Below are 27,412 nucleotides of genomic sequence, written 5' to 3'. Positions count from 1 at the left end.
TCGAATTTTTTGTATCGATGATTGGAATGCATAACTGACAGAAATTAGGTTTAAAATTCAAAGAAAAAATGTACTGAAGAAAAAAAAATGTACCGAATATATAAGTTGAAATTTAAATTAATAAAACTGATAACTGTGCAAAACATTTTAAAATGAATAATAAAACCAATAATTTTATGAGAAAAAAAACACTTCTAAATTATTTATCGATGTTTTTTTTTTAAAATCGAGAAAAATAGTTAGAGCGTGTTTTACTTTATTCCAAATAGTTACAATCGCCTCACTTCTGAATTTCTTTTTGATTCATAGATAACAGAATAATTTTATTTTCTTGTAATAAGAAGCATTAAAGAAATTCTAGAAAGTATGTATTAAAAATGTCTGCGTGTTCCTTATTATATAGAGAAAAAAAATTATAGCTAAAGGAGCTAAACAATTTTTTGACGGATTCATTGTTGCATTTTAAAAATTCGACGAAAGAAATTGAAATTCCACATTGAAAAGCTTTTATCATTTTCAATAGAAGCGATGCAAGTGTCAATTTACAGTTATTATTTTATACGTATGTTATTTGTGATTGAAAAGTGAGCTTATAAATTTATATAATACCACAATTATTGACAAATCGATAATATAATATGCAAAATATTGATCAATCGATGTTATAATTATTATTAAATGATTAACATAAACTCTGTTGCAAATTTATCAAAAAAAAATGGCGGCGAAAAAAAAGAAAATTAAAAAAGTTTTTAATGTTTAAGCGTGTAACGTTAAAATATGTTCTGATGGACCACACAAAAATATCAGATCGTTTTTGTGTGATCCCATTCATATGCATGAAAAATATAGATCAAAAGACGACCAATCCCTCGACGGATTTGGTTTAACATTTTGATACGGAACTACAGATTAGGCGCTAAATCTGTGCCCCAAATTTCATCCATCTAGCATTTTACATTTTGTAGTTATGTAGTTTATATGTACTCGGACAGCTAGACGCACTTCCCCATAAAGTATACAAATAAAGTTTGATATAAATCTATATTTTTGGCGCTTCTTTATATAATGAATTTTATTCTTCCAGCTCAATGCACTTTTGTTATCGTTTCCACTGAAAAATCAACTGACAAACAGATATATCTCCAAAAAATATATTTTTCGTAATCAGGGTGGTCTGAATTATGGAGTTTCATCAAATTTCTTGAATTCGATTTTAGAAGATTAGAATATTTTCTCTTTGTATAGAAAAACATCAAAACTATTTATGCGCCCCGAAATATGGTAATATAAATAATTTGTTAGATTAATTATTTTCTACGCATTAGGCTATTTGAAATGGATAGGAATTTGCTATCGAACTATGAAAAATTGCTTAAGATAAAATCAACTCGTGATTATATAATGCACACAAAATATGATGCAACAATTTAATTTTAGAATCCTATTCACATTTTGTAGTAGCCAAAGAGAAGTAATACTTCAAACTAAAGTAAGGCGGACAATAGGTTCATTTTTAAGTAATTTAAATGGTACTTGAATCGACTTCTTTGAAATAGAAATTAAAGGATTCATTTTCATGTAAATGCAAAAAAAAAAAAAAAAAAAATAAAAAAGAATAAGAAGAGAATATTACCTAACATATCGCTAATTGCACTTTTTATTTTTATTTTCAATATATTGCAGTCAAATTTAATCAATGCATTTCTTTGAATCTTACGCAAATTACTGTTTTTTTCTTCTTTTTTCTACCGAAACTTACTTTACAAATGGTAAAAGTAATGTTTATTCTTCTTTCATTTCATCAATAGCTGGATGCTATTTCTGATTGCATGTCCTTTCAGAAAATGTTCCGAGAAATGTTCTGTTGATTGGCGACTTACAAAGAAATGCACGTTAGTTCATTAGAAACCATTTGCAGCATTCAAAATAAATTATGTCTGCTTAAGAAATTTTTTCTGATATTTGGAAGTTATAAAAAAAAAAAACCCTTTTAGTTCAAGAAGAAGACGCAGAAGATAAAAAGGCAAAAGAAATGCACCTATCTATCTTAATATTTTATTTTGAAAATAGAATATAATATAATAACTTAGAAAATAATAAAAAGTGCAAATGAAATCCGAGTAAGAACATTGAGAAAAATAGAATCTATTTTGGTATTTTTTTAGGTTCCTGAATGTTTTACTTTAATCAATTTAAGAATTATATATTTTTTACGAAATTAATTTTAGGTTTTTTTTTTCTAATTTCAAGGAATTCCAAAAAAAAAAAAAAAAAAAAAAATGGTCACATATTTTACACAGAATTCAGACAGAATTTCTTATAATTATGAGCAAAGTAATGACTTTCAAATAAGGCAAATAATCATACCAATTAATAATTAAGGATTAAAAAAATATATTTTTTAAATTAAGAATTAATAACCAACTACCGGGGTTATTTTTAGATCATGTTTCTTAATTTCAGGAAAGGTATTTTTGGAATTTTGTAGATTTCATTTGAAATTATCTTTTATTTTTCTGCTCCTAAAAAAATTATTATTTTCATTTTTAGTTGTTTAATTGCTTAAGTTCTTTCTCTTCTTGTTATAACATTATAGAGATGCCAAAGTTGTTGTAACAAAAAATATTAGCAATAAATAAACAATGAATGTTACCTGACGAGCCTATCATTTTCTTTCTTTTTTTATTACAGTTTTGGACGAAGGTTTATTGAAATTCTTTTCTGCTGAAAAGTATCGTCTGCTATAAATTTATTAAAATCAGACTTTTTAAAAAGTATAGAATTTATTTGATAACGATTTTTATATTCAAATTATGCCATTACTAATTTTATTAATAACAGAAATTAATAATTAATTAGTACAAATTGACATGTAAAAATTTAAATTAATTTAATACACTTATAAATCGAATTATTGGTTTACGTTCTTATGCTTTTAGATTGAAACAAAATATTACAGCACTAATTTTCTCTTTTTCTTCAATTTCTTTTATAATTTGCATCTCTTAATTGCTTATTTATAAAGCTGTTACAACATTTCAAATTAACGTCTGGCTAGAATTTCCACAATATTCAAGATTCACTAAAATTTCCTCAATTTCAAGATCTCTAGTATTTTGCAGTGGTGGGAGCGGATAACACCATTATAAAAAAGAGTATGCGAGAAAGTTTCGGCGCGACCACTTCTGCTGATTTAAAATATTTGTCAAGTTTATCTTGTTTTTTTGGAAAGGGAGAGTTTCAGTTCTGGAAATTATGGCTTTTTGTTTTTCTTTGTTCGCAATTAAAAATTCAGTTTGATTTTTATGATGATGTCAATCATTTTTCCAATTAATTTTTCAAATATAACATTAGAATTTGAGTTTGCTGATATAGGAGAGGAAGAACTACTAGTCTATTGTGAAAGTGGTGGGCCATCCAGTGATTTAGTAAATTATTCTTAAATTCTTCAGCAATAAGATCTTAAGAAAGATTTTCTTTACTGAATAAAAATTACTTATGCATTTTTGCTTACTGAAAATGAATTATTTCTTGCAGTTTATATATTATCTAGGATATCATTCATCAAGATGTTTTACACTCTATCAAATATCCCTCATGTAAAAGAGATTAGGGAAAAATGAGAGTTTATTTTCCCAAATTAATCCGGAAATGCTACGTTTGAGAAAGCATAAATATTTTAAATTCCGATTGTATCATGCCCAAACAGAACTTTACAAAAAATTAGTATGATATATTAGTATGATCTATTATTTGGGCCACAGTCTCTTTAAAGCTTGACTATTGGCGTTGTTCCGCTGGCACAAATATTAATTTTTGAGATAGCTATCACAAATATTTGACAGGATTTTTCTAGAACTTGCTAATAGAAAAGTTCTAATTATTGATTTTTTCTTTTGTTGAAATTTTAATACATTTTTCTCGCTTAAATAATTTCTCTATAAAATAGTACGAATGTAGTTCTTTTATAAGCTATGGTATCTTTTAGAGATTTAATAATACTAATGCTTAAATAGAAAAAAAAAACATTTTAAGTTTGAATAAATTAAAATTGAATAATTTGAATAATAATTAACAAATAATTTTCTTTTCACGACTTTGTGTTATGCCTTTAAAAAGAATAGAACAATTATTTCGTAATAATTATCATTTGAATAAATTTGAACGAAAACTTGCGATAGTTCAATTTTTATTAGCTAATTAAATAATTTCAACAATAACTTCCAATTTGTATTAGAATCAAGGTCAACATGTTAAAACTTTCTGAAAATACTCCCCTCCATTAATTTTTAAATTATTTTTTTAAATAAATAAAAATTTTTATTATTTACTTTTTTTAAGTAAACATTTTTATTAAATTTAGAAATATAAATAGAAATATATTGCAAATGAATATTTCGTGTTTGCTTTGAGAGGAATCTCTAAGCCAAATACAAGAGAATCCACACACGCTATCGTTTTGTAAACAAACTTATTGAAATCCCAGGGTGATGGCTTGCAGAATTAGATTCTGGATGTCATATTGGATAAAGAATATCAAATTCATGATTAGTTGATTGCTACTATTTCAAGATCAGAAATCTTAAATTGAATATTCGAATTGCCGAAAGTCTGGGGATAGACTGGCACCGAAAGTGCTTTCCATTTCCACATCATCGTAAGATTTAGAAGTTGAGACTGTTTACATTTTGAAGGGAATGTTTATAAGTATGAATTTTACCCGTTTTAATAAATCTCAAGAAGAAAATAGAATCAATCAGAGAATATCTAGAATTTCGAAATTTTGAAATATTTGAAATCTCTATAGAATATTGCTTCACTTTATAAACAGAAACTGTTTTGTTTTAAATTGTTTTTAGCAGTAAATAAATTTTATCATGAAGACATTGGGAGATATTTGAACTAAAGAGACTAAGGCTCCTACCACTAAGGCAAGGTTGGGGTAGATCTTTATATTTCCATATTCTTTGCATCCAATGTTCATAACTTTAATTAGATAAGAAATTGCTCTAAAATCAAATTCAATTAAGAACAAAGAAAAGTCACCGTGAATTGTAATCAGTCACCGTGATGAAGATTTCGAATATCTTGTGCAAAAATTCGGCTAAAAATATTTGTCATATTCAGTTGATGGTAATATTATTTATGTGTAGACTTTTTTAAAGATCCATTCAAAATAATAAGAGTTTATTTTACCCTTAATAGCAATGTCCATACTTCAATGGGCAAGTAAATTGTAAGCATTACTTTACATTAAAAATATTTTGTAGATATTTATGGCTAATAATGTTTTTAATCAAAAATTAAATTTTATATAAATTTGAATTATGAAATTTAGTTAATTTAAAAATTTGCTTGATTTTCATTCACTGAAGATTTCATCACATTATATTGGTTTCATTAAAGATTTAGCGATATATATTTGAAGAATATATAATTAAATAAGATAATTTAGGTCAGTAATACTTGAAACGTGACAGATTATAAAATTATGTTACTAAAGATAATATTTTTTCAAAAATAAGGAGTTAATAATGAACGCGTGAGTTCCTTAAAATTTTTGAATTTATAAAATCTTTCTAATAAAGAAGACATTTATTTTACACATACGGTTTAATAATGGAAACCTTTCTAAAAGTTATTAATAAGATGAAGGTCGTAGAAAGTAGAGCAAATAATGAAGTTCTAATCATTTTATTATTTTTTATTCCTTATTTCAATTTGCATAGCGTGATTTTAAAAATATTATTTTCTTAAAGTTATTAAGATGCTTATAATGGTTCTCAAAATAAAGTATGTAATAAAGTAAAATAAAGTAAAGTATGAAAATAAAGTATGTTTCAACGTTCATTTGGTGTGAATGTGAAATTTTTTATTAATTTCTAAGGAAGATTTAATTAAAAATACCTATAGGGATTTTTCAGATAGTTTTATTATAATTAATATTCTATCATCTTGCGTAAGTAAAATAATTTTTTATAATACTAGATTTCATGTAAGATTTTGTTTCTAAATTTTGTATTTTTGTATAATACTAAATTCTATGAATGGTATCTAAATGTTGGTCGAAAGAGACTTTCTTTATACTAATAATTAATTCATCTTTATAAAGCTCGGTAAAAGACGAGCTTTATAACGATGAATTAATTATTAGTATAAAGAAATCATTTAGTGTAGTATTAAATTCATCAATTATGAAAAATTAAAAAGAAATTTTTCAGAATAATTAAAATTCTCTCAAAAAAATCTCACTTTCTTCACAAAACTCGTTGAAATATTTTCATATACAAAGAAATTTACTCATTTTCTATAGAAAACTCTTGATATAGATGTCCTTGTAAAAATTAAATTAATGTTTTTTAATTGTTTATGAAAATATTTCAGAGTTTTGTGAAGAAAGTGAGATTTTTTTGAGAAAATTTTAATTATTCTGAAAAAGTTCTTTTTAATTTTAATGTCGTTTCTGATCATTCATTCGAGCTCAAATAAGATTTGTTTTTGTGTTTTCTACTTCTGTTCGGGTCACTTTTTAAGTATATGATTTAATCTGATCAACAAATGCTTCTTACACATTTTAAACCTTAAAATGCTTGATTATATAGTTCGAAAACGCCATGGCTTAAATATATCAAATTTGGTAAGAGAGTTTGTGTCTAAAATTGTAGTTCTAAATCAAATTATGGCTTTATTCATTTAGATAAAAAACATCTAAAATACAAATTCTATTTTCGGATACTATTAACGCATCTTGGAGAGTAATCGCCAAATAATTCACCAAGGATTACACGACAAATTCAATAAAAATTTTAAATTCACGTCAAAGGTTAATATTTCGAGACTATTGTACTCCTTGCCAAGCAACAACAATAACATGCAAGGTGTCCTCTGGGATAACACCTTTATTGGACAAAGTGCGAGAACATTTTGGAGATTTTTTTTCAGCTATTAAATCAAATCGACCTTTAGTGTAATTGGTTTTAATTTACGATTCTCAAATAAAAATGCGAAATAATGTTACGAAGATGTTGAATTTTGTTTACATCTCGTCTCAGTTTATTTAAGCTTGTGCATCAGCTGCTGTGAAACGTGAAAGAGAGATGGCCGTTTAATGTTTTCAGTCTGCGATAAAACAGAATCAACTCATGTGAGTCACATGTTTGTATTTCAAAATAAGTTGAGGTGAATTACGTCTGCGGCTAAGCCATCATCTGCATTAAGAGGATTTTTGAAACTATTATACTTACCGTAGCCGCTTATGTCAACAAACAGTTGAACAAGCTGGTTTAGAAAAATATCGAATCAACATTTGAAACGTGACAATAGACTCGAAAACTTTGTAAGCTCTGTGCTAACTAATTTGTTCAGTTCAGCATTTGTTCAACAAAAGTATTTTCTTCTCTAACAAAGCTATATTTTTGAAAAATACAGATTTGTAGAAATGTTCATTTTACCATTTGTAAAGGACTTCGATTTTAGAGAAAAGTGTCTTTTATAATAATGATTAATCTTTTTGTGGCTCCAACACACACACACACACACACACACACACACACACACACACACACACACACACACACACACACACACACACACACACACACACACACACACACACGCACACACAACACATGCACACAACACATACACACACACACACATGCACACACACACATGCACACGCACACAACACATGCACACAACACATGCACACAACACATGCACACAACACATGCACACAACACATATACACATCACACGCACACAATACACGCATACATATACACATGCACACAATACAGACATACATATATATATGCACACAACACACACATACACTTACACGCACAATATACACTCGCAATCACGCACCCCTCCCCACGCACTGATATAAAATTTAACTTATCTTTGTTTTACTTTTAAATCAGTATTTTAATTTTTTTGTATGTTAAACATATGTAAAGGTATATTTCAGAAGAAGGTATTAGCAATATTTAAAACCATTTTACATAATATTTCCGATTAATAATAGCGACAAGATTTTGACATGACTTTGATATATAATTATTACATGAGAATAACGTGACCAGTGTTACTAATATTACCATTTGGCGGTTTCAGCTTTAGTTCCACTTTTACCAAGAAAAAAAAATCTTTTATCTTGAAAAGAAATTAGCTTCAGCTTCCAATAATCTTCCCTGTGTATGAGGAAATCTCTGTTTACTTTTCTTTCAGAGCGGCAGTTATCTTATTTAAATCTTGTAAATTTATCCTTTTTTTCCGTATAATTATTGATTTGAAGAGACGTAATTTATTAGTGCATCTATTAGAATTTCTAATTTTCTTCAATAATAAATGATGAATCTTCAGAAAATATTTATTTCTTTTACCTAAGACACAAACATAGTTATAGGAAAATAAAACCACTAATAATTGTTGTATATGCATCCTCTTACAAAATTTAAGAAATTTTTAAATTTAAATTTATATTCTGTGCTACCTCATTATGCCTTTAAGCGATAATTTTAAAATTTTTGATCGTGCGAATTTTTAATGCATTTTTTTATGTTTATGGTATTTGTTTTATTTACATTCGAATTATTTCAAGTAAAAATGAATAAGTTTTCTTTATACAAATATAAAAGTCGTATTCTTTATCACTTCAATCCTTTCTTAGTTGAAATAAAATTTATCAAAAATTGATTTATTGAGAAATACAGAAAAGTGGCTAGATTATTTGCACTAATTATATTATTTTCAAAAAAGGATTTTCTATGAAATTTTAAATTTGTAAATGAAAATTATGATACTTAAAAATATTTTCGAGGATAAATAGAAGTAATAATCATATGTTTTTCATTTTATAAACATTACCCAGGCAGCCATAGTTTTAATTTAAAATAAGAGTGATTGAATTACCCTTAAAAATCATGCATACAGATTAAAAAATGATGACCAGGGTTAAAGCCTTTCAATGTGGTCTGAAACATTTTATTAATATTAATTAATCTATCAAACTTTCACGGTTTGAAGCCATACGAATTCTTTTATAGCGTTGGGTTCATAATTTTAAATCATGATCAAATGACGAGGACTAGTTTAAACATATACCAATATCTCAGACCCAAAACTTCCAAGCCGCACTAACAATAGAATATTTGATTTACAAAATGTTTATATTGAACAGGATCCCATAAACATGATAACCATTTATAAAATCCGGATTCATATATAGAGATTAAAAACTCTAATAACAGGAAAATCTCGGAAATTTAAAAATAATTAGATAGTCATTTATTTGCTTCAAAATTATATATATATATATATATATATATATATATATATATATATATATATATATATATATATATATATATATATATATATATATATATATTAAATCATTTAAAAAATACATTTGAAGATGCAAATGACTACATAAAAACAAAGCATCTGTACAGTTTTTTCTTCTCTTTTCTAAAAAGGAGCGGGGTATAAAAGATCAAATTCATCAGCAAGCGTTATAAAAATATAAAAAGCGTCTCTTACTAATAATTGCTATTATGTAAATTTAAATATAAATATTAGTGCAAAAGAGAGATAGAGTTGATAAATAGATATAGAGTTGAATATAGAGTTGATAAAAAAATATGCAACAGTTTCAAAGAAATGAAGAATTTCAAAGGATGAAAACTTAAAAGTTATTTATTGAAAGAAAAAATAAGGCAAACGTAGTTTACAGAAAAATCTTATTTAAATATTATATTTATTAATTAAGAGAAAGATTGGAGAACCTAGTAATAATTAAAGTTTAAAAATATTTATATTTTTAGTCTTCTAAAGAGTCAGGTTTAAAGAAATGAATAAAAGAGTAAACTAATTTATGAAAAATATATTGAAAGGATACTGTTTATTTTATTTGAGTAATTTGAAATATGTATGAAAGAATGTAACATTTTTTTAGAAATAAAAATTCTTTCAAAGCTGTAAAAAGTTTTAACTAGAGATCGCAAACAATTATTTTTTGGAATCGATTTCTGAATTTTTTTAACCATGCAAATTAATTTAATTATTTATAAAGATTTTGTATTCAAAAATATTATTAAAATGAATAAAAAGAAAGCGCAGGAAAATGTATTAATTAGCAGGTATTGAAACGGCAAGAGTAATTATAATAATAATTAAAAAAAACTATATTATAATCAAATATATACATTACAGTATTTTTTATTTGAGTCCCCAAAGTTTAAAGGGTAAATTCCCAGTGGGTATCCTAATACACTATCCGCCTTTGGCGACCAGATGGTTAACTGGGATTGATGGTCGCAAAAATTTTCATTTAAATATTTTTATAAATTGGTCTTAATGATTTTTTCAGAAAAATATTTTTAAGCTTCAGATTTTTGTAGTCATGGAATTGATATTATTTAAAAATATCAGTACACTGTTTTGCTCATTGTACTGTGCATTTCTTTAGTTTTCTATTATCTCACCATAAAATGTGAACAATAATTTGAAATGTAAGTAATTAACCTTCCAATAATGCACTTTTTTTTGCTGAAACAAAACCATTCTCATTTTTTGAAAAGTGAGAATAAGGATTTATAATTTATGCAATAATTTAAAAGATTATTCAATAGAAATTTTTCTGATTTATTATAAAATATGATTTTCAGTTTTAATTTCATAAGGATTTAAATGGCGTGAATAATAATATTTAATTTTACTTTAATTAAAAAATGTACTGAAAAAAATTGTGAAGGTTAAGTTTTATACTGTCCTTTAGTAACATAAATCATTCTCAGTAAAGCATTATTGTCTCTCTAATTTTCAAATAAAAACAAGTGTTAATTTTTTGCGTCTAAATCTGACTGAGTTAGAAAGCTCTGAATATCATAATTCAGAAAATATCAAAATTTTATTATTTTCGATTAAACGGTTCTGGAACTCCAGCAGTTAGTGAGAGTGAAATAATTTATGTCTTTGGCATAATAGCTACATGTTGATAAAGGCTAAACATTTTTTTTGGACGCGTAACATGCGTGTGTAATTTCAATTTTATTTTTATTTTAAGTGAAATATATTATCGGAAAATATAATTAAAATAATTTTCGTAAATTAATAGAAAATAGAAAAGATTAATAAGATTGGTTTGTATCACTAAAAGGTATTTTTTTTAAATTTTAAAATGGTGTAAAAATTAATTTTGTGCTGTAATATTTTCAGAAATTGTTTAAAAAAACGCGAAAAGTGTGCTTACATTTTATTTAATTAAAATTGAAAATATTTCTACGAGCTGTACATTCCCACCCTCTAAAGTATTTAAGTACCATGTATAGTAGCTCTATGTCAAACGGTTCTATATCAAATAAGAAGTGTATACACACATACAGGCATAGACATTCATTTATATTTTAAGTAGAGATATAATGCTAAAAGCTAGAAAACTAATAAATATAGCTTTTTTTAGTTTTAATATTTTTAAAATTTTTGGCCTTTTATTTAATTAATTGGATATATTATATGTAAATATGACCCTTCCGCTATAAAATCATAAAATAATCAGCTTTTTCTAAAAATGATTCAATGATTTTTGAATCACTAATCAAACTGTAAAAACTGATTCTTATAACGATAAAGCAGAATATGAATTAATACTTGAAAAAAAAATCGAAAAATGTATTGGAATTAAAGGGTTACCACATTTGAGTTGGCATCATAATAATTTTTTATGTCTATTACTTTTACATGCTACGTTGAAATTAGAATAATTAATCTCGCATTAATTTGCATTACATTTATGATTATTCAAATATTGTACGTGACAAAAATTTGTTTAAAGTATTATTATTTTATATTTCAAAGATATTCTATCTGTACTATTTGCACACATCTATTTTCCTATGCATATATTCTTACGAAATTGTAAAAAAAAAAAAAATTAATAAGAATCTTTTCAAAATGAAATCAAATAGTGGCATTGGCTATCAAAATTTCTTAGAATATCACTCAAAGATATTCTATCACATACAGGGAAAGAAAGTAAGAAAAATAGGCAGTTTCACTTCGTCTATTCTACCATCACTTTTTTTTCAACATAAAATTCAAAAATAGAAAGTGTAAAATTCATTTTGCACTCCATCGCATATTTTTCATTTTGCCTTCTCCGAGATGAAAAGCGGAAATAATCCGTTCGCAAAAAGATCGAATTTTTGCCGTGTATGAGTATACTTTATAGACTGCTACAAAAGTGATGGAAGTTCTTTAGGAAATAAAGAATAATTTCTCGGTTCCCCATACTATTTTACTGATTTAGACAGGTTCAGAGTTATTTTTTTTTGAATAAAATGAATGGCACTTTCATGATTCTGCAATATTAAAGAAAATTAAAGAACAAAACAATATGCAAAGAGTCACTTTTGAAAACTTTGAATTGAATTTTTGGGCGAATATTTTAAATATTGACATAGCAGGAATTTTGATCAAACAAATCTGGTCCCGAATATATTAAGAATAAATATGCAGTCATTGAGAATCGTTTACATGTTAAAAGCACAGATTTTCTAAAATGAGAGATATGAACTTTTGATATCTGAAAAGAAGTCAAATGATGCTTTTTAGAAATAAACTGATTTTACCCTCTTTTTTTTTAACTTCTTATTCTGATGATTATTGTGTTTAAAGATAAATCTTCTATCGAAATCTTGTTTCATAAATGAATCGACTGAAAGAAAAACAATAATAGACCACAATTCTAAATTCGGGGTAATCAAATTTTAAATTACAGCAAATAACGTTTTTCTGTGTTAATTCAAGTTAGAACTAATGAAGGTTGATATAGTGGTGCTTTCGCTTTCAGTATATAGATCTATATTTTGAACAAATTAATTCAAAATGGCAGAATTTTAAATAATTTTGTTCATATTTTCACCGATTCAGATTTGGTTTGTAAAGATGTTGCTCTGTTATGGCAAAAAATAAACATTTTTGTCAATTTAAGGCCCAAACTACATACCAATAATTGTTAATAAAAAAACAGTCGCATATGTTTTGTTATGGAATCAAGTTTAATTTTTATGAGTGGATGAAGATAAAAATTATTAATTTTAATTTGGGTTTCATAGAAAGATATTTAATAATTATACGATATCTAAAATTTTTACAACTCAAAATAGTATAAGCCAAATACAAAGAACAAAATTACCAGCTTTGTGAGCATTTGTTATTTAAAAGTGTGAATGTAAATACTGTAAACTCGTAATTGCCTTATACTTTTATTATTTTACAATAGCTTAAGGAAAAAAAAGATAAAGAAATTCAATGCCTTTTTAAAATATCACTAATGTTAAAAATATTTGAAAACTCACTTCCAATCAAAGCATTTTTTTCTGCTACCTTTTTCTACATTTCCTTTTTGAAGAGCATCTTACGCCTTTATACGTTAATGAATACAAAGGAAAGTGAATTTCGCACATCGAATAACTTTTTATGGAATTTTTGAAAATTTCTACCGATTTCGAACGCGCCAAAAAATATACAAATGCCAGTCAAAATTTTCAGCTGTTACATCAACTTGCAGAAATTTGTCAAAATCTCTATTTCGAATTTTTTGACGATTACAAAACTTTTTCTTTGTCTACTTCGTAAATGAAAAAGTAAAAAAAAGCAGAAAATAATTTATTTTTCTAATGCGGTATGCCTCTATGAAATAGCCAAAGGCTCCAATTCGGTACTTCATTATTAACATTAAATTGACCTAATAGTGGAAAACGATGCAAATGCAGGTATGTTGGTGCCAGTGTACTCCGACCAAGGCGGTTTATCATGTAAACATTCTTTTCAGATATCTGAGTGTACTTTGAATTTGGATAGAACGGTTAGACTGTTAATTGATATACAGTTACACGGCTGCAAGATTAACTGCTTGTATGGGGTTTTCATAAATGGGTGGCTTATCAAAGATTTATTATGCTCGTGTATTAGTGATATTATAACTTTTCTAAGGAATTTTAACAATCATAGAATAAACAGTTCACTTATTTTCCAATTTCCGTCGGAAATATAAAGTTCTTAATTAACTAAAGAGAGCTTTAAAAATTTATATGAAGTATTTTTGACAAGAAAAAAAATAAAGTAATTAAAATGACTCACATTATTTATTAAGATAAATATTTATGAATAGAACATATTTATTATTAAATATATGAACATTTATATTTGGGACTACTTTTTAAAAATTTATTATTAATTATGTGTCTTAATGAATATTGCTTCAGTTAATTAACTACTTTCGTAAAGATTTATTTCGAATATGAGCAATTGCACCTAAAATTAGCTTTTAATTAAATAAAGAATTTTCAGAAATCAAAAGTGGACTGATAAAATTGAGCTCCAAAATTCGCACAACTTGCATTATTACATAGTATTTAAAATAACGCAATGGTGAAATAATAATAAAAAAAGATTCATTATTGTCTCGATGTAAAGGAAAAATGCAAGCTGTTATGCATGACCGTTTGCAAAATTTGCATGCTATTTTTTTCTTTCTCAAAACGCTGAAACAAAATTCCATTAAAATGTTCAAACAGAGAGATAAAATAATTGATTTAAAATGTTTATTATCAAGGCTTTTAAAACTTCTCTCAGTCGATGCTCAAAAATACGAAAGCTTAGCATATTAAAAATAATTGAATTTCCATTAATTTTTCTTTCATTTACGGGGATTCATATTAATAAAGCATTAATAAAATTACTAATGTGATTTGGCATAATTTAAAGAAAAATTAATGATGATAATGAATAATCTTTAGAAAACAAGATTATTTTCCTCAAAATATATTTGTTTATTCCTATTATAAGTAAAATGATAATGAAATCAGTAATTTAGTAACTAAACTTTCAACATATTGTTTAAACCTATCAACCTTCCTAAATCAAATCTATTTCTTTAATAACCCGTTTGCAGAAAATTGTCTAACTTCGTTCTCTTATTTTTAGCTGTTTTCATTTTAAGTTATTTCAATTATTTTAGCAGAAAATTTCTAACATCTGAAGTTCTCCAGAAAATATAATAGTCACAAACGAAAATAAATGTGCAAAATCAATTTTGTTTATTTTTGTTTCCTTTTCATAGTTTTTTTTAATGTTGCGATTTCGATTTCGCTGACATTTATCATATCACGAGCAACTCTTTGCGAGTTCTTTTACTTATTGAATAAAAAAAAAAGAAATTTAAGGAAAATGCAAATAAATGAATAAAATTTCAATAAATTATTTAAGATTTTTTTTCTCAAAAACATTTTTGTTTATTCATATTGGAAGAATGAATGATATACACGGATTGTCAGTGTTTTCGCGATACTTTTATTCTCCCAGAAAATCGCATGTAAAATTAGGTAAGGATGATTTATTTACTATAATTGAAATGGCTGCAGGTGATTATTCTGACTTGGTCACGGATGAAATGCAAATGTAAACCAGTTTCCCCCGAAAGACCAACAGGTTATAATTTCCCCTCAGAAAATGAAGCAAATTTCTATATTAAGTGATATCTAGATGTTTCAAGATATCTTTGTCTAATAGAAAATGCTTATCCTTTATCTTGAACTACAGTTGATGCTTAACTAACAGAATATCCCTGACTAATAGAAGATACCACTTTCTATTTTATCGTGAGCCTATGACTTCTGAATTCGGCTAGATATTCGGTCCCACATCATTTATTTATGATTCTAGTTATGAATAATATTAATTTGCTACTATATATATTAATAATAAATGAAATAATTCAGTAATAATAAATGAACCTATTTATGAATATATTATCCATTGAATTATAACATTTATTTTATTAAAATCGAGTTTATTCAGGAATAGTTGAAATCACATAGTAGTATTATCATATTACACATTTGAAATTGATTATTTATGTTTTTTAAATGTATTTAAAAGGATTTCTACAGATAAAAATTACTCTTATTTAGTTTTTGTGTTTATTAAAAGAATCAACACTTTTAAAAGCGGCTAATCTTAGACCAAATGTATTCCTATGTAAGGACTGAATTAGTGATGTTCCTATTCTGGAGTTATTTACTTTAAGAACGTATGTAATATATACCATTATTACGTATATATAACATTAAAAGTATGCAATTATATAAAAATCACATAAGTTGTATTTATATTCAATTTCAGGAAAAAATTGTATTTTTAAAATTCTATGTTCTGATGATTTATGTCTTACTGGAATAAAATAGAAAGAAATGGAACATATTAAAGCAGGATTGATATTCAATTCTTTAAAATAATAATCGCTTCATTGCATTTTGTTTAAAAAAATGCGGAAACACCTTCTGTTTAAAAGAAGTTTCTGTTTTCAATAAAGCTAATAAAGACAAACTCTAAAAAATAAAATATGTTTTCAAATTTTTCCATGTTTTAAAGATTTTCAGTTTGTGGACTTTCACTCATTAATAATTCCGTTACATGACTCACACCTTTCGCTTGAATTCTTTTAAAAAAACTGCATTTTTAGAAAGTGATTTTTTTTTTGTTTACTCATTTTAAAAACCGAGAAACAAATTTATTCCACCATAATATGCGCAGTTTCTATTTCCTCACTGAATGTATTTCTTCAAGGTGTAAACATCAGTTTTTCGAAATCATTCCTGCATAGGAATTAATTCGTAGAACGTCACTCTGGAAGCTCGTGTTTTTTGCACCTGCTTGCCAACATATTTATCCAAAATCTGTGTATGCATTCTCCTCTTTTCGAAGAAATCTTTTGGCGACAGGGAAAAAAAAGTTAATAGAAAATTATATGATACGCTGCTTCTACATACAGCGTGTGTAAAAATTAATGAATATTTCATGCTCGAAATTGTTCAAGAAGTTACTTATTAAATTTTTCTATTCACCAAGGGTTGAAATGTATTTAATTATTGAAAGCCTGTTTTAGCATAGCTTTAATCTGTGGAATTTTTAAAATTTCTAGAACATTTGTTCACAAATTACAATTAAATTGCTGTGGCACTAGAATGATCTGATGGTGGAATTTTGTTTACAAACAATTAATAACGAATGATATTATTAAATAAGATATTTTAAGAACTATTATTACCAATTATAATTAATTTTTTAAAGATTTTATTAACCAATTGAGATTTGAGATTTTTAATTTTATAATTAGTTATTAAAGATTTTATCTTTGAGATTCATTAATTTCCTGACAAATAAACAATGAATAAAAATATATCCACCTCATATGCGACTTTTGAATAGTTCCTCATTATTTCTAAAATAATCTATTCTGTGAAAAAGTACCATTTAGTAGCATGAAGGGTATTAAATTAGTTATATTAACAATTACTTTATCGAAGCAATTAAAAACAATCTAAATGGTTGAAATTTAGTATATGATCCTAATGCTAAATTTGTAGAATTATGTGAATTTTTGAAATCTAAAGAATATTTGTCTGTCCATATGTATAAAAATACGATAAATTAGAAATGCAAAGGACAAGGAGGATGAAAGTTGATGCATAGTTTTAGCATCAGAAATATTATTGCGCATTGAATTTTGGGCAAATTCCATCCGTGGATGATCTGGTTTTTATGACTTTTTTCGCTTTTTATTTTCAACTAGTTGATATATATGGTGTTGCTCAAGATTTCATGTGTAATATTTTTAACGTAAAATTTCCTTTTGTATAAAATATTACAATATGCAAAATCCTTTAACTGTCTAAAATGTTTTTTAAAAATTAAAATTGAAATATCTGTTGAAAGAGACGATTTTTAAAAACCATCGATAGCTTATTAATCTCATAAGTTATTATTATTTGTTATATTAATACAGCGAATCTTGCTAAGTATAAGGAAGAGTTTAGTGAACGTTTTGAAACAGTAAATTAAAAATTCCCGAATCACTACTTGTAATGTTATCGCTTCATCTCCTCACAGGCTGAAGCTGCAGCTGTCATCAAACACCTGTTTCGTTTGCTGGCAAAAGCTTTACTATTCTTGCATTCGTTTGAATGACTAATTTATGCTTGCTTTCAGGCATCGTTAAATCACTTCTTTAAAAAAATACATTAACATAAAAATTTATGTGTTAAATGGAATATAAATTTTAAAAAATTAGTAGTAGAGTAGTTCAAAATCTTACAAGGCTACTTAGAAAAGGAGTGCCTATATATTTTCTTATTTCAAAATCGTTTGCATTAATTTTTTGAAAACATTTAATAACAATTCAACTAAAAATAGTACAGTAATAAATTGGCCTTCAAAAGGCCAACACACACACACATGCTACTTAGGAATAAGAACACTGTGAACTTCTGGAAAAGAATGTAGCTAATAAAATTTAAGCTAAAAATTTATTCATTTTCTTCGATGAAAAAACCCTCCTTGCAGATGTTAGTTGGCATAACAATAGCTGATAGTTTTTGGTTTTCAATTATTTCATCAAATAAATGTTTATGTCTTATTTTCCTACGTTAGCACTCGAAATAAGACAGATTTAAGGATTATGAAGTTGTGTTAGTGCAATCATTGCAACCAAGTCACGTAAGTCGTTTCTGCAGAGAGTGAAATGGTACTGAAGCTTTCATGTACTTGATATTCTCCTTATGTCTCATTCAGATTTTCTTTTGATTAATCTGTAGTTTCCGGGTTTCATTTTTTTCTGGGTATTTCATAGTTACTTTCACGAAATCTAGACAAAATATGACAGGACTTTTCTAGCATTCATTGAATTTTTGATTATATGTAATTATGCAGGTATATTTAATATAATTATTCGGAAATAGCTAGGAGATATTGTAAAAAATAATATTAGTAAATTTTTTCTAGAAAAAAAAATGAAGGTATTTTTAAACCTTCTTGCAAAGAAAATATTCAGTCTCTCTAATAAATTTGGTTTAAAACAGAGTGAAAGGTGAAATACAGCATTGGATATAAAATATACTAGCCGTCTTTGACGACCAGCTAGTTCACCAGGAATAGTGATTATGCTTTCTTATGCATAGCTTGATGTTCATAATTATTCCCAAAACAAGTTTTAATTATTAAATGATAGCAGTCATTAAAGTCATGTTATTTGAATATTCTTTATTCCTAATGGAATCAGTGACGTCATTTGTTATTAAAATCGTAAATGCGCGTTTCACCTATCTTCTAAATTTCGCGGTACTGTAGCTGCACTTCCTTATTCTTTCTCCCAGATATTACAGATAATTATTCTTTCTGAGTTTTCAGCAATAAAATCATGTGATGAATCATGCAATGAAGTATTTGATGAGATTATGAAAGTTTGCATTTTAGTTCAATAATGAAATTACGGATTTTTTTAAACTGTCAAAATTAAAGAAAAATTTGCTAGCCTATTATATTTGTTATCATTAAAAATACAGCTTTTATTTAAATTTTAAAATTATGTAAAAACCACTTTTGCACAATAATAATTTTAGGGGTAATAGCAGAAAAATTAAAAAATTAGTTTAGTTTTTAAATGAAATTTCCGAAAAATCGCTCCGATGTGCTCATTCCCGCATTCCAAAGCATATCTGTACGCAATTTGGTTGTTATTAATCTAAAGATTTGTACTGAAGAGCGCCAACGTACACGCGCAGATATACACATTCGTCTTCATTAATAGTAGAGATGACAGGAAAAAATTGATTATTTTTAAATGGCGTCCCAAAATTAAGGAGAGACTTGAATTTGCCATTATTCGTGCAGTAAAGTGTTGGCAACCCTATTAAAAACCGTCCGACATCTAATAGTTTACGGCTAGTAAAAATGGAACGTAATGCGTTAGAACAGAGTGTTTTCATTGTTGAACAATATTTTAAAAATAATGAAAGTCTGGCTGCCACAGTTCAAAAGTTTGACAATTCACCCTCTAGATCGTGTAATTTAGCACCATCGAATTTCTTTTTAAGGGGTTATTTGAAGTCAAAGGCCTATGATAACAAGCCTAAATGCAAGCGTGCATGGAATGATGAAATTCAACGCTGCATCAACGAAATTTAGCCACATTTATGCAAAATGGTCATGGGAAATTTCGACAAAAGAGTGCGTATGTGACAGCAAAGCCGTGGAGGCAATTTGCCCTATGTGCAATGCCATACATAACGTATTCTGTGTACTTTATGATTCAATAGAAATATAACAACTTAAAAGAAAAAACCCCTGTGTTTTTTGTTTATTTCAAATCTTTCGTTAATACATTGTGATATCGTGTAACGCTCCCTTTTTTTTTACTAACCCTAAGCTATCAGCTGGCAAATGATTTTTTTAAAAAAAATAGGGTTCGCCAACACTTTACTGAATGAATGGTGGCAATATTCAAATCTTGCTTTAATTTTGGGATACCCTTTATTTGTTTGATGATTAATTCACGATAAATATTTGCTAGTAGTGTCAGTATCATTACATTTATTTTTCATGTCGGCATATTGGTCCTTGATACACAGAACACATCTTTTGTTGGTATTTAGTGAATTTATTTTTCTGAAATACTTCTTTGAAAACACACTGAAGTTCTTGGAAAAGAGAGATTTCATCATACTCCGCACCTTATCTTCAATAACCACGTACTATTTCTGCACTACCGTCAAATGTACTTGTAATGTAGTTTTAAATTTCTACATAAAATTTCGCGAAGTCATATGTTCAGAAGCCAGCACACGTTATTTATACGGTTCATGATTGTAGAGTGGATAAAACACATTTGACATGTTGCTATGGTTACACAGAGAGGAGAAATATAAATGTGCATTATATACGGTTCACCTGATGGCATTTCAGAGGAATATGTTCACCATTTACATATCTTTTGGGATAGCTTACGCTTATATTTCCAGATTTTTTTCTTTTTATATATAGAGTTCCTTCTAGACCTCAAATGAAAGATGGGCAATAATTCTCTCTGTCACATATCTCACCAATGTAAGTAAAGATTGTGGATGAATTTATTTCTTTATAAATTTGCATGAGAGCTATTTTGGGACGGAATTCTTAGTTCTAAACCACAATGACAAGTTGAGCATGAAACATGCGCTGGATTTCTAAATTCCTCTTTTTAAAGAAACGGCATTCAACTTATAATACAATAAAAAAGGCCAGTACGCAAAGCATTTGTACAGTTTGTGACAATTCTGGAATCGAATCTGCAACCGTGAACCTGAGAAACATCTACTGACGATATTAAAGAGTCACATTTGCAATAATTGGAAAATTTATAATAATCTCTTTTTTTTAAATTTTTTGATGCCTTTATATACATGAAACTGAATGTCATTTGTCCATCTCTTTAACCATTCCGCATTACTTGACAAAATCAAATTCGCCTAGGGATTAGCCTTTAGCCAAATTAGCCTTTTTTAATAGGGATTAATTGTCCTATTAAAAAAATTCGTGAAATGATGGTAGAATGTTTTTACATTTTCCCGCCATAACTTTGAAATACATCATTGCACAAAAGTTATCTACATCTACTACTATCTATGTCTGTCTATTACTATCTACATCTAGCTCCATTATGTTCGTCAGAAACACAATATGGTCGATTAAGGTTCGACAGACACTTGCACAAGTTCCTCGGAGTTGCGTTCGACAACGTTATCCGGCCAAAGCTTCTTCCATGTAGATATAAAACTTTTCTTCATACAATCGCTCAATACAAACATATACAAATCAATCAAACCTCTATTAACAGTTTGTCTCAATTGTGAAAATTGAACGAATTTTTCGATAACCATTATACTCGCTTACACTACTAGTTAATTTTTAAGTCTTTAAATGCTAAAATACTTTTATTTTGCTTTTGAAATTTAGTTTTCACAATTTTTTTTGAAATCGATTAATATAATATCACTTGAAATGGAAGAACATCATTTTTAAAATACGTTAATATTTTGGTCCACGATTTCTGATTGACTGAAAAGTACGTACAGCCATTATTCGACGACCCTGCTTTCTTAAACAAAGTCGTATTTTTTAAAAAAAATAATGCAAATATTGATCTGAAATTTTTACCAATTATTTACTATTATGCAACAAACATGCTCTTGAGTGGGATTCCAAAAATACGACTCAAACTAAAAATATTTTTCTGTTTTTGCAGTTTTTGAAAATTGATTCATGACGTAATTGAGCTGTTTTTTTTTGTGTTTGGTAAAAAGTTTAACATTAGGCATAATTGGAATCAAATAAATGGGAACAGTCTCTCCGAAACTTTCTTGCTAACTTTCGATTAAAGGTATCGTCTCTATGCATAAAATTGAGGATCTTGAGCAAAGCGCAAAGAATGCTCGGAGTTTCATTTTAAGAGTTTTGTGCTTTGTGTATTAAATTTCTTTTATCTTAAATTGTCTCGTTTTCAAGTTATCATGTTCATATGCTCGCGAAAGTGTGTTCCGACAGACCCCAGATGGTTCGCAATTTTTGATATAAAGTATGTGTGCCTTTCTTATTACATTATGCATTTATCACGTTCACTTGTATCGCCAGACAGACTTTTTCTGAAAGGATTTCTTTCAAAATGTGTCAGAAAGAAGGTTTGGTGTAAAATTCAAAAACCAAATTTCATCCATCTAGCTCAAAGAAATTTTGAGCACACAAGAACAAATAGATAAATATAATTAAATGAGAATGTATTTTTAAAAACTTTGAGAGGTCTGAAATGTGGATTTTTGCGGAAATATCGAGTTTGAATATTTTTTAACGATTACAACACTTTTTCTTTTCATACTCCGTATGTGTGGAACTAAAAATGAATGGAAAAAAAATTAGCATTTTTCAAATCTATGAGAAAATAGGAGAGAAATTCAGGTATGCAAGCAGAAACAGGAACAGCTGTTGGAAATTAAATATGTTCAGTGAGTAACTGAATAAATATCGATGTTTAGAAGTATCTGACGCATGAAGTTTGTTCACTTCCCGGTGATGTAATGGAATTACAGTAGAAGCACACAGTGGTTCCCCCCCCCTTCTCTAAGGTACAATGCTAACTATTAAGAACGAAATCAAAATGATAGAATAGGAAATTTTTGAATTATAGTTTTTTCTTATATAAATTTTCGCAAGGCATTTATTATTTTTAAAAATATTTTATAAAGAAATCTAAGTGAAATATTCTGAATTAATCTGAATATTTTGTAAGTAGAGTTCTGTTTGTTCCTTTTAATTTGAATGAATAAAATAAAATGTTGTCTTTCTTAGACCATGTAAAGATATTTATTTATATCAAGCGTAACTGAAATTAGTTTTATCGCTTTAATTTAAACTATAAACTTTTTTTAAAATGCAAATTAATAAGCGAACAAAATTATTCTCCTGATTTGAAGCGTTACGGTGAATTTGACTAACTGAACCTCAACAAAAAAGAAATATAGGAATTGTAGGCTGACCGAAATCAATTCCATTAGCAGTGTTTCCTGTGTTATCTGCATGCATATATGAGGAATGATCGGCCAATACTGGTAAAGCTGTTAAACAGACAAGCATGATTACTATACTAACAGAAGAAGCGAGAACATGCTCAATTATACTGTAAATTATCATCGTTGTAAGGGAAATGATTTTCTTCCAGTCTTGTTGTTATAATCGTGATCGTAATGGAATATAACTTAACAATATAATCGTAATTTAATCAAAAACTATAAAAATAAATTAATGCATTTAATAAAAATGTGTCTCTTCGAATCCGGTCTCTAAAAATCATTGTAATAAATAATATTTATCTCACTCAGTATGATGAAACAACATACATATATTTTTATTTTATTTATTTTTTCAAAAGTACAACGCCTTTTGTATAAATCTTTCCGATACAACATTACCAAATTTAGCAAAGTAAAATATTAATTTCAGCTAGATTTCTTATAGGCAGACTATTAATTGCATTGTTTCTCATCGATCCCACCAGCTTTTCCAAAACATTTTTGCATTATTTGTTCGATTATGTTTCCGAAAGCTCATAATACCTCACCTCCGTTTAAAGATATATAAATTTATATACAAATGTCAGTCTAACTCATAGATGAATCATCTAGCTGAAGAACCTAATCTAATTCGTAGATGAATCCTCCAATTGATAAAAAGTGGAAACTTTTGCATTCCTTCACTATTTCCCTTATTACTGAAGATCGAATATTAATGCGAATATGGTAAATTACTGCTTCATTGCAAAATGAAAAACCTTTGCACATAAAGTTTTTCGATATCTACAATCATTTAGAAAATAGGTTATTATCAAACCGAATTTCGACTATTTCTTAACCTTAGCATGCGTTCGTTGGAAGTTTTTACTAGTTATTTTCTATTCTTATCTCTTTCGTTATCATAGTTTCTTGTGAAATTAAATATGGAAATTATAAAGATAAATGAATTTTTTTTCTTTAGACTTCCGAGCAAAAAGAATATATTTGGTTTGCACTTAGGAATTGTTTATAATGAATATTTCAATTTTAATAATTTGTTGTTTAATATTAAACCACAACGAACCAGCTAAGAATAAAAGTACCACAACCCTCGCCGGAATGATTTCGTTAACAAATTATGAAAAAAATTAATCAAAACATCTGATATGAAAAATTATAGTTGGCAAAAGTTTCATGATATAAAAATTTTTTCATGGAAATTCAACAATCTCCATTATTTGTTTTTAATAATATTAGAGCATATAAAGTATTACCATGGCAAACGAGAGATAATTTTTATCTGTCAATTTATGCATAAATATTTTTATCTCTCTTATTCAAACATTTTAACCCATCATCTTAATACAATCAAAATTGTTATGGAAATATTAAAATGTGGATAAAATATAGAATATAAGTTTTTTTTTTGTTTAAAAGTTGCTGCGTTTGCGTTGCTTTTCTGCTCAAAATAGGCTACTATATTTATATTCTTTAACGCATCCTCCCTCTTCCCGAAGTTTCAACTTCTCCTACCGCATTTCTCTTTTATTTGGTCCGATATCTGGGAGTAAATATATTGATTTGCTTTGCACGGTTAACCATGTAACATAAAGCAAGAAAATTGCTGTTATATGTTTTTATCCCAAGTCAAAATATAACTCAAGAGGTTAGTATATGCATAATCATCTATATTCTATAGATTCGATTTTTTTAGCGTTTTTTTAAATCCTTTAAATTATAAATCAAATTCATAACACAATTTTTTTTTTTTTAGTTGAAAAGTTTTTAACCTTCCGTCGGGCGCAATGCAAATCCTAATACGATCGGCGCAATTCATCTAAGAGATTAATGTACTCAATTAATGCAATTTTTGAATGTATGTTAAAAAAACATATTAAAAAGAACTTTTCACTTACATTTGAGTATATTTAGGCTTTTAGATAACATTTTAATTTTTCTTTGCTGTTTTTATTGATAAATTTGAACAAATCATGAAATTGTTCCAAAACACTTTTTTCGTGACTTCATCTCACAGATTAGTTGCGCCCAATGGAAGGTTAAATAAAATTCTTAAACTATATATACATTACAGCCAATATGAATAACCGAATATTATTAATAATATTAATCAAAGTGAGTATTAATAATAAATGCATCTAATACTTATAATAACCTGTCAATGTGATAAATCGATTAATAATTTTTACTATTATTATTAATAATAACAGATAAACCCCGTTAACCGTGAATATATATCTGCAATTGAATAGAGCATCACGATAATAGCTTATAATACGCATTATTTCGGTTAAACAGTATTAAAATTATATGAACCAAACTAGTAAAAAATGTTTAAAATTTTCTAATGATATAAAATTTACATCTCTTTTTAAGCTTAAAAGAGAAAATGGGTTTACTTTATTGAACACTTTGATAAAGAGTTTATATTCATGCAGATTATCCAATGATTTTAAGAGCACTTTCATATAGAAGTTATTAACAACATGTAATAAATATTTAACATATTTTCTGTTATTAAATTCTTTAATTATTAATTTAAATATATTTATTCGTTATGAAAAGCATGTTCTATTTCAAACAGTCTTAGTCAAACAGTTTATTAAATGAAAATTGAATTTTAAATTTAAATTCAATCCTTTAAAATTAGTTACTTTTAATAATGCATTGAACACATATTTGATATTTAAAAATTTCAGCATAATTTGCATTTTTTTTGCTGCAGAATGATCCTTTTTTTAAAAATTATTTTCACATCTGGAAATCATTGTACGAATTTTCTATGCAATGAAATTAAATTCTTAAATTAAATTAAATAATTTAATTACTATTTTTATGATTATTTCAAAATAATTAATCTAAATTATTAAAAAAAATATTTCAATTTTTTTTCAATATTATTGAATGCAAAATTTATATTCATTTAAATAAGTGCATCATAACGAATACACAATATTTTTGCTAAATGCTATTAAATAAGTTTCATCGTATTATTAGTTAAGGTCCATTTATATTAATATCAGTATTTGAAAAAATTGCGTTATTTTACTTATATGCTACTAAAACAATTCAGTGCTTTTTAAAAAAATACTTAATGTTTATAAATATTATTATTATTTGTAAAATTTCCATTATATGCGATAAAAACAATTAAATATATTTGAGTGCACCACTAAAATATTTTCTAACTAAGCAATTTGATTAAAAAATTAAACACTTTACCTCGTCAATTAAGTGGCGCTTTAAAAGATGGTGCAAAGACGCTTTATATTGCAAGGATACGCTTCTTCTGTTAGTTGAACTTCTCCGACCAACACCGCTTTCCGTTTTAATATCAAAGCTCAGAAAACACGCTTAAATACCGAACTCGACGGCAGGATGGGGAACCAATCAGGAAGCAAAGTGCGCGGAAGAATACAGCTCCTGCGCTCTAACAGGTGTCGTCTCTTCCCATCCTAAAGAGGAGAAAGGAGATTCGAGAGCTCCTTTCTCTTTACCAAGGATTTCTTTGATTATTAATTTATCAATTCACAAACGGTGAAGAAACATATACAAAAAGATTTTTTTACTGATTTGTATACAAAGAGAATGCATTTAATCATCAAAATTAAAGAAAATAATCCCTGACCTTACTTACTTATAAAATAAGGTGTGCAATTTAATCATTTAACCCTTTCTAGAACCTTGGGAAGTAGGATTCCTGCCAAATTCATTAATTTTTGTATGAAGTTATGTAAGTTGGAATAAGTACTGACATAATTTTCAATAAGACTGAAGCTTGAATGATTCAGTTCCTTATCTCACACAAAATGGCGTGCTTTGTTTTGCTGCTTAGTTATTAATTAACCAAATTAATTAATCAATCAAAAAAGTCCATCTGATAAGCTAAATGAATAACTTTTTATAAACCTATTTCAATCCTAAATTTTTTTTTTTATATATCATGATTAGAAAAAAATGGATTTTTG

General features: G+C 27.0%; 1 protein-coding gene across 1 annotated transcript in view; it reads right to left on the bottom strand.

The window, feature by feature from the left end:
- LOC129961849 (ras-related protein Rap-1-like) overlaps window positions 1–26,774 on the bottom strand; it is a 31,666-nt gene extending 4,892 nt beyond the window's left edge. The window contains exon 1 of the mRNA XM_056075440.1: window positions 26,667–26,774. The gene's annotated coding sequence lies outside the window, so the exon portion shown is untranslated. The remainder of the gene's footprint in view (window positions 1–26,666) is intronic.
- Window positions 26,775–27,412: the final 638 nt, after the last annotated feature.

The sequence above is a fragment of the Argiope bruennichi genome, chromosome 2, assembly GCF_947563725.1.
Source record: "Argiope bruennichi chromosome 2, qqArgBrue1.1, whole genome shotgun sequence".
Classification (NCBI taxonomy): Eukaryota; Metazoa; Arthropoda; class Arachnida; order Araneae; family Araneidae; genus Argiope; species Argiope bruennichi.
This window is presented reverse-complemented; position numbering and strand designations above follow the sequence as displayed.